Source organism: Protopterus annectens, chromosome 7.part0 (genome assembly GCF_019279795.1).
Source record: "Protopterus annectens isolate FY-2018-M chromosome 7.part0, PAN1.0, whole genome shotgun sequence".
NCBI lineage: Eukaryota > Metazoa > Chordata > Ceratodontiformes > Protopteridae > Protopterus > Protopterus annectens.
The window spans coordinates 424,621,769-424,635,278 of NC_056739.1; positions in this window are offsets into that span (position 1 = coordinate 424,621,769).

Sequence of the window (13,510 nt, forward strand, 5' to 3'; positions counted from 1 at the left end):
ACCATCCCTAACATCTGGAAAACAACTCTAATCAAACCATGACTAAAACCACAAAATGCTTCATACTTTTGCCCTATCCCCTTTCTCCTTGCAATAGGTAAAATTCTTGGGAAAAATCATATATATATATATATATATATATATATATATATATATATATATATATATACATATATACACACACACACACACACACACACACACACACACACACACACACACACACACACACACATATATTGAGCTCACGACCAGATCTAGCAATATCATCTTCTCATTTCAAAGCTACATACATTCTGATCTAGCTATAGCACCATGATTTTACTACAGATCCTCACCAATATAATCCTAAACATGGACAAAGGCAATCTTACAAGGTCTCACTTCATTGATCTCACTAAGGAATTTGACTATACAGATGACAGCCTCCTCCTCAACAAATTGCAAGAAACAGGCATCTGCACAAACCTCTGCTTGGTTTACACCCTTCCTTATCAACAGAGTCTTCAGAGTAAAACAAAAAGGCATACCCATATCTAAAGCAGCCCTACTCCTAACAGATGTAGCATACCCATATCTAAAGCAAAAAAAAAAAAAAACAGGAACACATTGGTACCTCGGCTTATGCCTTCAAAGGAAGCTCTACTCCTAATGGGTGCAACTTACCCATATCTAAAGCAGCCCTACTGAAGGGTCCAAAATATCCATATCTAAAGCAGCTTTATTCCTGAAAGGTGCAACATACCAATATCTAAAGCAGACCTGATCCTGACAGATGCACCTGATGGCACCTTAGTCTTGTCTACCTTTATTAACAAACACCATATGAACTTCCACATATACCTCTGAATCATTACATCGATGATACACTTACATACAGATCTGACCCATCTCACGCTGCAGTTTATATACAGATCTAAGACATCTCAGTCTATAATTCAAACACAACATGAAGCAGACCTGCACTTCCCTCAACAACTGACTAATCAAACATACAGTACTACTAAATCCTCAATAAATATATATATATATATATATATATATATATATATATATATATATATATATATATAGCCATGCTTTCCAGCATACACCAGAAACTGACCAAATTTCCAACACTTTCTCACCTCAAAGACATTAACAATCATCCTGTAGAACCAACAACCTCCTTTAAATGCCTCAGTATCTGGGCCAGGTGAGTTTCTCAATTTCTGTACCCATATAGGCAAAATTAGAAACAATATTGACTCTTCTCTTCTAGGCTAGGAAAAACATCTTCCTCAACCCCTGCTCTGGCTAGGGCTGCAAAATGCAAAGAATCCCTCTACCTCATCCCGGATATGGACTTCCCATAACTGCCAGTGTCTCCAGCAAAATAAACTCATCCACTCTTCAGACTATCAAACTTCACTGCACTGAACACTCTTCTTAGCTTCTTGCTGTTGTACTCTTCGATTATATTTAAATGACTGATCTTCCCAGACTGAATTCAAAGCATAGTCTTACCTCCATAGTAAACCACAATGCAGGTGCTATCCCTTGGTCCACATCACCTCACTTCATCTGTAACAACTAGTTGTAATACCTGCCTTAATCTCCTGTTACGCTCTTCCATTCTTCAGAATTTATCCACACTTTTACATAATGTGTATGACATTTTGCTTACATTATAATGCATCTATTTCTTGAAGTGAAGTAATATTTTAATACTAGCTGTTATCTGTATACCTTTTATTGTGCTTGCCAAAGTGGGGCATGCAAATGGTCATTGCATGCAAATGGTCGTTTCTGATCAGCATCCTACCCCAATAAGCAAACATAAATAAAATAATAAATTGACATGCCCATAAATCAGAGCAGAAACACAACAACAGTTCAATGTTCTTACCCAAAGGTACACTATGAATGTCACAGCTTTCAATTTTCAGTCTCAAAAATCAAGTTTTCTACTACAAATGGAAATTTTCCATTTGCTGTATAAAATCATATTCTGACACGCCCAAATATTTCTGATATTTTATGAAGGGGAGGATTACCACAAACCAATAGATTAGAACAGTTTATTTATAACTGCTAAAAACAACTGCAACTATAAAAGTATGCTTTTAACAAAGCAATGTTTGCTAGTAAAACTAGCTCACCTCTGTAGACGTCAGAGTCAGATCATGGCAAAGTGGAGCCCTAGGCAGTGTAATAGACCAGATCCCCCCAGCCCCACCCCACAGCCATACTAATATTGCATTACTTGGCTGTCTCTCCCCAGGTACCATAAAACTCTGATTAAACAGCTTAGTGTGCATATAGTTTCTTCTCTTTTACAACAGTTACAGAGATTTGGAGTTCATTTAACACTTCTATTTAAAAAATATAGCAAAGTACTGACAGACATTTGCTAAACAAAACAGCACAGAAATGTTTTAGAGAGAGAGAGAGTTTTTATTTCACCGTAGTGATTTTTCAAATAGTAAAACAGAATTGATTTGTTCTATGTTAGATACAGTTCTTTGCAGTAATGTTTTTCTGTGTAGGGACCAATTTTACCATTAATGCTCAGGTGTTGCCATGGGCACACCTATAGCTAATAGCTACACTAACCTAGTATTAGCTAAATGGGAAGAAGTCTATATTTTCAGCAATGAGAATAATTCATATTATAAAAAACTTGCCAAAGATTTGTGGATGACATCTTCCTTCTTTGAAAGGGACTTAAGCAGTCTTTACATAGTTTTTTTTTTAATATTTACAGACGACAACTAATTTTTTATCTTTTGAATTAAAATATTCTGACTGTAACATTAATTTCTTGGTTGTTAACATTGCATATAATAATTATATGTTTGATGCTTCTATTTATAAGAAGAATGTACAGGCCACACACTATGTGCATACTAACAGCATGCATCCGAGGCATATTTATAGAGGGGTAGTAAGAAGTCAGCTACTTAGGGTTACATGCTATCATCATATTGCAATCCATAGGGAAATGTTAACCCTAAGACCTTTTTGAAGGTCTATTCAAACATTCAGACAAATATGCATTGTCCAGTGGCAAACTCCTGACCTACAGTAATTTCTTTTCAAAAAGATGTCAACTGTCCTTTAATGAACTCACACTGTAGACCAACAAAGGATGAGGAAATCTAATGTTGCACTACAGAAAACAGCATATTAATAACTCATAGTCTTACTAATCTAAGTGCCACAAACTGCTGTAGTCAGTCACTGTTCATTTCACATCTGTGTGTCATAAAAAACAAGCTAAATTAAAAAATGTATTCATAGTTAAAATATTATATTAAACACATTGACTTCATGTTCTCCAGTTTATTAACAGCAAGATGATAAACACATTATCAAAAGTACACAAAGAAAGAAAGCCAAGGATTGTACCCAAAGAATATGGTTCATATGAAGATGCTCATGTGTATAGTTGATTTCATTATACCCTAACTATTTTGGGATGCAGGATCCAAGTGTTTATACACACACAAATTATAGCCCTTAACTAAATGAAATCACTCAGATGCTTGCTTGTGATGAAATAATTTAAAAACATGCATAAATAATTACCAAGGAGTGTATTTCAGCTCACAATGCTGTAAGTACCATACAGTGTAACCCATTGCATCCCCATACCCTCACACGAATCAGAGACAAAGACTGAAAGTCAGGAACATATTTGAAATATTCATCTTATATACTTAAAAGCTGCTAGAACAAACAGGTTTTGTGCTAGCAAGAATTTTCTGAAGAGTATGAAATCTGAAACTTACGTTTGTCGTTATTTAGTCAACAGACTGTGATACATCAGAATGAAGTTAAAGAAGGTCTGGCAGTTAGCGCATAGGATTAAGACTCAAACATCTTAATGATTTTCTTCCTTTTAGCATTTTGATTATTTTTACCTTCATTTGCTTACTGTGTGACTCTGAGCAAATCACTTAACCAGACAGTTATCGTGAGTTGCTCCTGAAAAGTGGGTCTGGTTAATAAATATGGAAAAAAGGTATGTATTTTCTGAAAACTAAGAACCATGAAACTAAAACTATAATGCCTAGTATTACTGACATTTAGCAGAAAATTGTTTAAGTCTAGTTCTGAGGTAAAACAAGTCCGACTCTGAGGTCCATCTGAGGTAAACAGATATGACTCTGAAGTCTGTCTGAGGTGCAGCAAAGCAAACAGGTCTGACTGAGGTCCATACGAGGTAAACTAAAGTAAGGGAATGGAAATAAACCGCAAAGGTATAGTAAAGCAAGTAAAACCCCAATGGATAGTAAAGTAGAGAAAGTAAACCTCTGAGGTAATGTAAGAGGCATCAACAAGGTAAACTAAGGTAAAGTAAAGCAAGTAAATCCCTGATGTAAAGTAAAATAAAGACAAAAAGTCTGCTATCACAAATAGAAACACACAGGCTCACAGACAGACACACAACAATCATCAAGTTACTAGAAACATGACAATGTTGGCTTTCTTGGCAATCTCTGTTTTCTTAAAAAAACTTAGCTGAACTAGCTTCAGTGTCAGCTTCTCTTTTTAAAGGCAACCTTTTTTACACCACTCCAGTTCTAGGAAATTGCATTCATTAGCTCAAATGTTTTGCATGCATTCAGACCAATGAAAGAGACTAGAGTGCATCAAAACAGACCAGCTGAACATAGAGGACCCAGGGAACTTGGTTTGGAAGATGTGGGTGTGGCAGTTTGTTTGTTTTTTTTTTTCCTTTCTTTCTTTCTTTCTTTCTTTCTTTCTTTCTTTCTTTCTTTCTTTCTTTCTTTCTTTCTTCTTATGGTTTGTAGGGTCCCACCAGCCAGCACCAGGTTATATATATCAGCTATATGTAGGTATATTGAAACAAATACATTATTTAAGCATATTGATGCTTGTGGCATGGAACAGACATTTAAATTTAGAGTTTTAGCTAATGTTTCTGTTGGTATTAGGGGAGGTGACTTGAATAATAGAACAGGGGACTTGAATAATAGAACGGAGATCGAAGAATACAACTGGATAAATTATTTTAGAGCAGCTGCCTGGGTTACGTTAAACTGTATCTGTCCCTGGTAGAGGTTCTGTTGTAACACCACAGATTTGTAATGCCTTCAATTGAAGATATTGGGAAATATACTGCTAGGCAAATGACTATTGACACTCTTTTACTCAACCCCCACAATAAAAGACAACACACATTTTAAATTTAAGATAAATGAATTCAAGTGCAATAGAACTCTTCATTTCCACTTTCTTGTTGGCAATTCCTTTCTCGTTTTGTTAACCATGCATATAAACTTTCTACTGCTGCAGTCCTCTTCCTGTACAGCTCACCATCTGACATTCACAAATGTGTGTTTCATCTCTGTTGTATTTGTTCATTCTGAATGTAAAATAGCAAAAGCATCACTGGCAAACTAAATGAATGAGCAATGCCAGCCCACAACAGTAAATCTCAATAAATACATGCCTAGATTTTGCATTTTATTCTGCCACCCACCCCCATCCCGAAAAAAAATAACCTAAAGAGGCATTTTAGGACTCCAATGTAATACGCAAGTGTATGCATGGCAACATTTTCTGCATTTTCAAAAAGAAAATGACACTAAGCTTCTGGACTTGTGTCAGATTACGTCTCCTGAGAGTGCAGTAAAATCTAAGAATGCCCTGTACCGTTGTATTTTTTGGTTTTATTATTTACTTCTGTGGTTAAATTACTGAATAGCTCTACTGCAATGTCATTAAACACCATTCATCTACTATCCTATTGATTAATAGAGGAGCCAAAACATATCTAAGTACTGCTATTCTCTCATGTAGCGTTTATCTCAACAATGGAGCCATCAGCAAAGGATAGCAATATTTGTCAGTCTGTATTTTTGTGAACTTAATCAAAATATGTTTTTCGTATGTCTTTGCTTTGAAGAGAACCAAGGTTTCCCTGCACTTCAGGTGGTTTAGAACTAGTGACAGGCAACAGAACTTGGGACAGTACTTAGGCAGAAAGCAGCAAATTTGACCCCAGTTACCACAGTGGCAGGTACAGGTCTGATCTCAGAATCTGCAATGGATACACAGAACAATGATTAATTGAATACTTTCGCATGAAATGACAGCAACTGACAGTACTTGAGGCAGATGGTCTTACTTTGTCCATAGGGCAGGTAGATTATAAAGTATGCTGTTAAATTTAATGCTCATAAAAGCTGACAAGTTGACAAGTCTTTACAGGACTGCCTTCCTTCTGATTAATTTACTGCTTATAAATAATTGTGAGAAGCTCCTAGAAATGCTATGTACATCTTGGGTGGTGCTGAAGAATTTCCTGTACAGTGATGAATTTATTACTGGTGAAAGAAGAGGAATTACCACTAGGAAAAGAAGAATCATGTAAGGCATGCAGCCCCGTGGTGTCCTCAGAGATCTAGTAATGCAAGGACTGATATTGAACGAAGTATTAAATATTAAAGATTATAAATGGATTTTCTGCAGGATGGGGCCAAGCTAAGCCTTTTTTTTTCATTTCTGTCTGTAGCTGGGATAGCCTCTGTGCAATGAGAATCCCTTTAATGGATGATACATGACTCATGATCTTCGCATTGACCTCTGAACTCCAGCTGCCTCAGCCACAACATAACGAAGACAGATCTAGAATCTGGAATGCTAAAACCCTATCAAGTCAAGATAAGAGTTCGATGTAGCAGCTTCAAATGATGAGCCCTGAAGATTAGATTAATGAGATGTGAATGAGCTTGCTACATTCCACAAATGAGAGTTGTATTTACAACACCCCTACTTGCAGTGGCTGAGTCTAAGCAAGTAAATTAACCAGTTACCATTTTATGCCATTTCTGAAAAATGGGCAGTTATTTTTGGTATACCTAACCCAGTTACAAAGTGATGTGAGGTGGACTGATAATTTAATAAGGTGACTATAAAGGTGACTCACCTTGCATCTTGCACAGTGCACTCTTCTATTCTATAGAAGCTGAAAATCAAAGTACAACATCTAGTCCAGTTAAAAGACATGCCACGTCTTTTACTGGCTAACTGCACACTTTGATATGTGTGACAGGCTACCAGAACCTTACAGAGAAGTTGATAGAGATTGCTGGTAGTATTATAGACTTAGACAGTTACAGTAAGAGATTTTAGGATGCCTATGTGATAATCTGGATGTGCTGTTCGGCATGAAAAAGTGGTCGTATATTTTAAAAGAAATGTAAACCAACCACATACAAGCTTCCTAGGTATAACTGTAGCCTTGTCATCTAGTACTGACTGAAGGTCTGGAATGAAATGCATGCGTAATCATGCATACCTCAGAAAACCTATGAGCAAGGTAACAAAAAAAATTGAGTGGGGCATCAAACCCACCTGATTGCTGCAGTGTGCCCCTGTGCATCTGCATCTCCCCTTCCCTTCTCTTCCCCCTCCTATTTGAGGCTCATTTGATTTCAGATGCTGAGCTGTTTACCATCACTGCTTTTCAACAGATGGAGTTATGTCCCCAGCCACTTATGCCTAAAGCAGTACTTTCTTAAATGACACATACATTTTTCACTTTCTAAATGCTATTCATGGTCCTTCCTTATCCCTTCTGATTCAGCTCCTCTCCTACCAGTCTTGTGGTATAAACACTCCATGTCATGCACCCCCCCAAGCCCCCCCCCCGGTTGCTTCTTTCTGTGTGTACTTGAAGTCTGCAGCCCCACCCCATCCCTTAATCATCTTACTAGCTGTCATCTGCTACATATCCTCATCTTTGTAAGGTGTCCAAAACCATACACAGCATTCCATGTGTGAACGTGCACAGTAAGCAGTTAAAGGATCTAAAGCATCTACAGTTCTCACCTCCCAACACACCCACACACATTATGCAATCAATATCCTGCTATCCTTCCTCACACATAACCTATAATACTTTCCACCACTGAGCATGGAGTTCTGATTACATTTCCGATTTAGCACCTGTAACACAGCAAGACCATACCTTGCACCTTTCTCCCAGTAGCTTCTAATGCTTCTTCTCTTTTTATTTCCCCTACCATTGTACCCATCTGTCCATTTCCTCCCGTTCATACTATCTGCACCATACCTTGCTGGCATCCTGCCACATCATTCCAATTTGGTACATAGTGTTAATTAAATGCCTGAAATAGAATACAATATACATGTTTATAGAAATTTTATGGAATTAATGTTCACACAGGTGTTATTATGTTTAAAAACAAACTACTAACTTAAGAACATGAATTTGTATATATATATATATATATATATATATATATATATATATATATATATATACATACAACTGTTTTTATAAATGTTTTTATAAATGTTTTTAGAGAATTAGATATTATTAATGAATGAGTTTTTAGACATTGTTTTGATTGGTTAATTGAGTGGGGGCGTGTGTATGTTTTACTATTAAAAGAGGTTGGAAAAGGTTGTGGATTTACTCTGATGATGCCCTTGTTATATATGGGTGAAAGCGCTTAGAGATTTCTGTTTTTGTTCTTTGGATTACTGGCTGTCCGTTTTTCCATTAAAGTCATTGCATGACGTCGATCCCAGTCTGGTTATTTTACAAGTCTATGAAGATAAAGTAGGACTTGATTACTGCTTCTGTATTTCGGTCTAGTTGGACCTTGTTTTATTTTTTTCTTTTTTCAACTGAGCTCCTTACTTTGGTTTGCATGGTTGCCATTGGCTACTGCTCCACCACTGGCTCTTTTTATTACTTTATTTTTTATTTTATTTTATTTTTTTAGACTGGATATTTTGGCTGTTACTGTTGGAGTGTTAGTTGTAAGGATTGGTCATTATTTGTACTCCAGTTTGTGCCCATTTTCTGGACCTGAGCCATATGGATTATTTTCATATACATTTTATTTTTCTATTTTATTTTTAATCCCACTGTCCATTAGGATTAGTTCTGCTCATTTTTTCACAGCTGGTTTACATGACTTGTGCTGTGTTCCCCTGTGGTTAAGGCATATAGTGACTTACTTTTGTTAACATAGGCATTTTTTGTAACACCAACATAGAAAATGTATGTCAGTGAGTCTATGGTTCAAGACTGACTTTGTTTTTTAGCCCTTTGGTTGTGACCCATCCCTTTGGGGCTGTTAGATGGCTCTTTTTTATGTCAGGTTTGCTTCTACTGGTAAGCTAGCGTATCATGAGTTACTGTCTGTTTTGATTTATTACTATGCATGGCACTCATTCCATATGGCTACAGCATTCAAAAAGAGGAAGTATACAAATAGAAGTAATAGAAAGGACAAGTCTTATGATTAGCACTTCTCACTTTCTGTTAAAATATAATCATGCATACAGGGGGTGTTGAGAACATATCACATCCACAACTATACCTCATTATGGTACTCTGCCTTGGTTTCAGAATATGTGTTAACAGCTAATTCTTAATTTCACACCAACTCATTTGTGCTCTCAGACTAATGGAAATATCTAGTATACCTTGGGGGAGAACAGTTAATCTTAACAAATTTAGTTTTAAAGGAAAAATGCCATTTCAGACAAGTACCTTTACTCAGAAATAGCACAAATGAAGTGAATAACATTGACCCTGTTTTCTAAAAGATACATTATTGTTGTTTATTTTATTAAATAAAATCATTATGATTAAGAATGTCTCATACAAATCTAAATGTCCCATACTCAGGGAATTAACTGCCAAAACAAGGAAATTAAATAACAGGTTTAGGGTCACACATTTTGCATATGGGGACTAAGGGGATTAAACCCAAGTCTCCAAATTTGTGGTTAGTGCTCAACAGCTTTTAAAAATGATCAGAAATGTCAGCAATAAATATCTCAAAAGTGAAATGATCCAACTTAAATTTCAGAAATCAAGTTGTGCTGGTGCAGGTGAAAGCACTTGACATGGCAGACAATGCAGAATCAGCATTCATTCCACCTACTGTCTTTATTAATGCTACACTAATAGCAGAAGTAAACCCATTTCAGATACAATTACACTAATATTTTGTATGAGTCACTGACTAATACAGCCCTCATCTTGCACCCATGGTCAACTGCTAACTGAAATGTAATGAGTAAGTACATGTAGGATACATAGTGCGAAAAACTTCACAAAATAAAGAAATGAATATTAATTCTGTGGCATATTTCAAAATTCAGCCAGACCTGGATCATGCTTCAAAGGGGCCCAAGGCACAGGGTCCCCTCTAGCCATTCTAGTGTTCCATTGCTTGGCACACTATGTTCTTCTTTACTTTTGAAATGATTGCAGAGATGTGGATTTAATTTAAAATTTATAATTAATTTAGCATTTGTTGAACAAGTTAGTCTCACTAGGCTAGCAGCCTATTTTCAGTGGAGACCAGAGATAGTATTGATTCTACTAAAAGGCATTTGGCTAGGGTATCAGGGAAGTTGCCCAACACTTTTTAATAGGTGTCATAGGAGCTTTTACATCCACTTGAACTAGCACCAACATAGGCAAATGGAACCTTAGTTTAAGATATCACCCAGGAGGACACTAAGGAATGCAGCACCCCCTTATGTTGCACTGCAGTGTGAGCAATGCAGCTATGTGATCTGGGAATAGAACCCATATCTTTCTGCACCAAAGATGAGTATGCCACTAACACTAAAACTATTTTTATAGCATAATTACCGATGGCCATTTATTAAAAAAAAAATAAATAAAAATAACAGTTACATTTTGAAAACAGACATAGCTTGAGAAACAGTAAACTTCTCTTCCCTTGGAGCTCACAGTCATTGAAACATACAGTGAAACTCACATTCACTGAAAATACACCTAGTCAATGACTGATTAAGAAACTAAGGTACACGTGGGCCCCTACATACATTTTTAAGACCATGCATAAATGCATGTCTTCTTTGATTCACCTTCCTGATCATTTTAAATTTCTTGTTTATGCAGCAATATTTGTTATTTAAAACAGCATTTATTAGAGTGCATTCTAAATTTGTAGTTTTGAACCTTGTTCCCATTAAGTAGTGAAACACAATGTATAAACCAGTATTAACAATAGTACCCATTTGAGAACATTTCAGTCGACTCAACAGACTGATAATTTCAGAGTCCTCAAAGAGTCTGTCAGTTGGTATAAGCTCTTGCCTCATGTAACCAAGGTACAAGGTTTGAGCCTGTGCAATTCACTCAGTTAACTAAACTGCCCTCTGTAATGTGAATATTTTATACAGACACACAAACAAACATTAATGCTGGCCGCTTAATAGCTTTGTTAATTTGGTTAATGCTGGAATATATGAGTATCTGCAAAGCCAACAGCTGTGTTCCATAATGCTAGTGAGCAAGATTCCTGTTAATGCTAGCTGCTTCACTTCTCATATGCACGGGTTCTGTTTGAATAGCTGTCCCACTAGTTTACTTCTCAAGTGAGTGTTTGGGAATACCACCAGCACTCAAAGTTTCATGCATGTGTGACAGAATGTCTTAAAGTATCAGGCATGTTGGATTTTTTTTAATTAAATATAACTTTTTTTTTAATTATTGTTATAGGCCCCCTGCCAGCAACAGGATCTAGGCAACCACCTAGCTTGCTTAGTGCTGGGTACAGCTCTAAATTCAGCTATGTTTATATGAGCTCTGAATGTAAATCCATCCTTACACCCTGTTCTCAACATAAGTAAACAACTGTGTTTAAAGACCTACCTTACAGCAATTTTTCCTATGTCTTACATTGCTATTAAACTTCTTTAGTGAATGCTGGAACACTGTTGTTCAGTCATACCTTTCAACTGTCCAGATTTTTGTCTCATACTTTTGGTCCCTTCCTCATAAAATGTGTAGCTTTCTGGCAAATCACAGAGGACTGAAGTCACTGAATAATAACAGACATTTGAGTTTCAGGTTTCATATCCTTCAGAAAATACATGTTAATACAAAACATGTTATTCTAGCTACTTTCTAAGTTTATAAGAGCAATATGTAAAATATGTCACTATTTTTGGGCTTTATGCTCCCATTATTTTGGCTCTGTCCTGATTTCTTGCACTAAGAAGTTGAGAGGGATGCATTCCATGTATTTCTGTCAGATAGCATACAAAGGCTAGAAAAACAGGACCTTCTGTTTTCAGACAACACTAGGACTAGAGAAATAGTTAACGATGGAGGATACTGTGACCAAAATGACCTGCTGAGACATACAGTGTGTTTAGATAAGTGTAAGCGTGACTTCAGTTCAGTTAAAGTATAAGATTCTGATTTTCAGAGGGATCAAAGTGCAACTTATCTGGTTGCAGTTCAGCTAGGAAAAAGAGGCTAGGAAAAAAATAAGTGTTACAAATACTGTCAGATTGAATAATGATGTGTGATAAGAGGTCAGTAGCACAGGCCAACAGTATACTGGTGTACATTGCCAGTGGTGTTGACACAAGGGCTGCAGATGCCATCCTCCCATTGTACAAAGTACTAGTGAGTACTTACCTGAAATGTTATGTGGAATTCTAGAGGCCAAATAAGGAGAGAGACATGACAAGCTGACTGAGCATGTGCAGCAGACAACTACCAGAATGACAAGTGACATGGATGTACAAAGTATGAAAAATGTTTAGAGCTTAACAATTTACATAACAAAGGAGGAGAAGAAATGTGACTATAATATGAATTTAATGCATTATCACAGGACATTTATGAGTATGGCTGGAAACATGAAAAGAGGAAGACAGTCTTAGAAAATGATAGTTCATGGCGATTTGAAAGATCTGTCAAAAGGAATGTGGGAGTGCAGATCTACAGATAAGGTGAGAGGTTAAAGATGTTTGGGACTGATGAAGAACAAGAGATGGAGACAAAGGAAAGCAGCAGACTTAGTCAGAATATACACATGCTAGTCTGAAAAACAGGAACTGTCCTTCTGTAATTAGTAGTAATCTACACTACGCATATCAATATGTATTTCAAAATGATATCTGCAGACTCCAGGCTAGAATAACTGCTGTAGTGTGCTCTCTCTCATAGACACACACACACACACACACACACACACACACACACACACACACACACACACACACACACACACAAACTTTGTTTGCTACCATTTAAGTTGCAGACAAGCAGCAATATGACATAATATGGAGTCAGAGACATAACTGCAAGCTTTAATGAGTGGTTGTCTAACAGAAAATCCCTGATTAATAATAAACAATCTAAAAATCTGTTTTTTGTTAAATTAATCTGCCTGTCCCTTCAAAAACTAGGAAACAACATAATTTCAAAGAAAACTTCCAACCAGCCAATAATGGTTAACCGCTCTTTGTTGTTGTTTTCGTACATAAATGGCTTTTTTTTGGATCCTGGGTTAAGCTGTAATGGAAGCAGTTTTAACTATACTTTTGTCAAGTTAAATCAAACCAGCTGTATTTCTCAGCTGGTAAGCACTTCAGTCACACAAGATTTTCTTTAGGAGTAATGTCATAACTCCCTGAATTTATTTTCAGTATTCTTTCAATTATTATGGACATTTTAAAC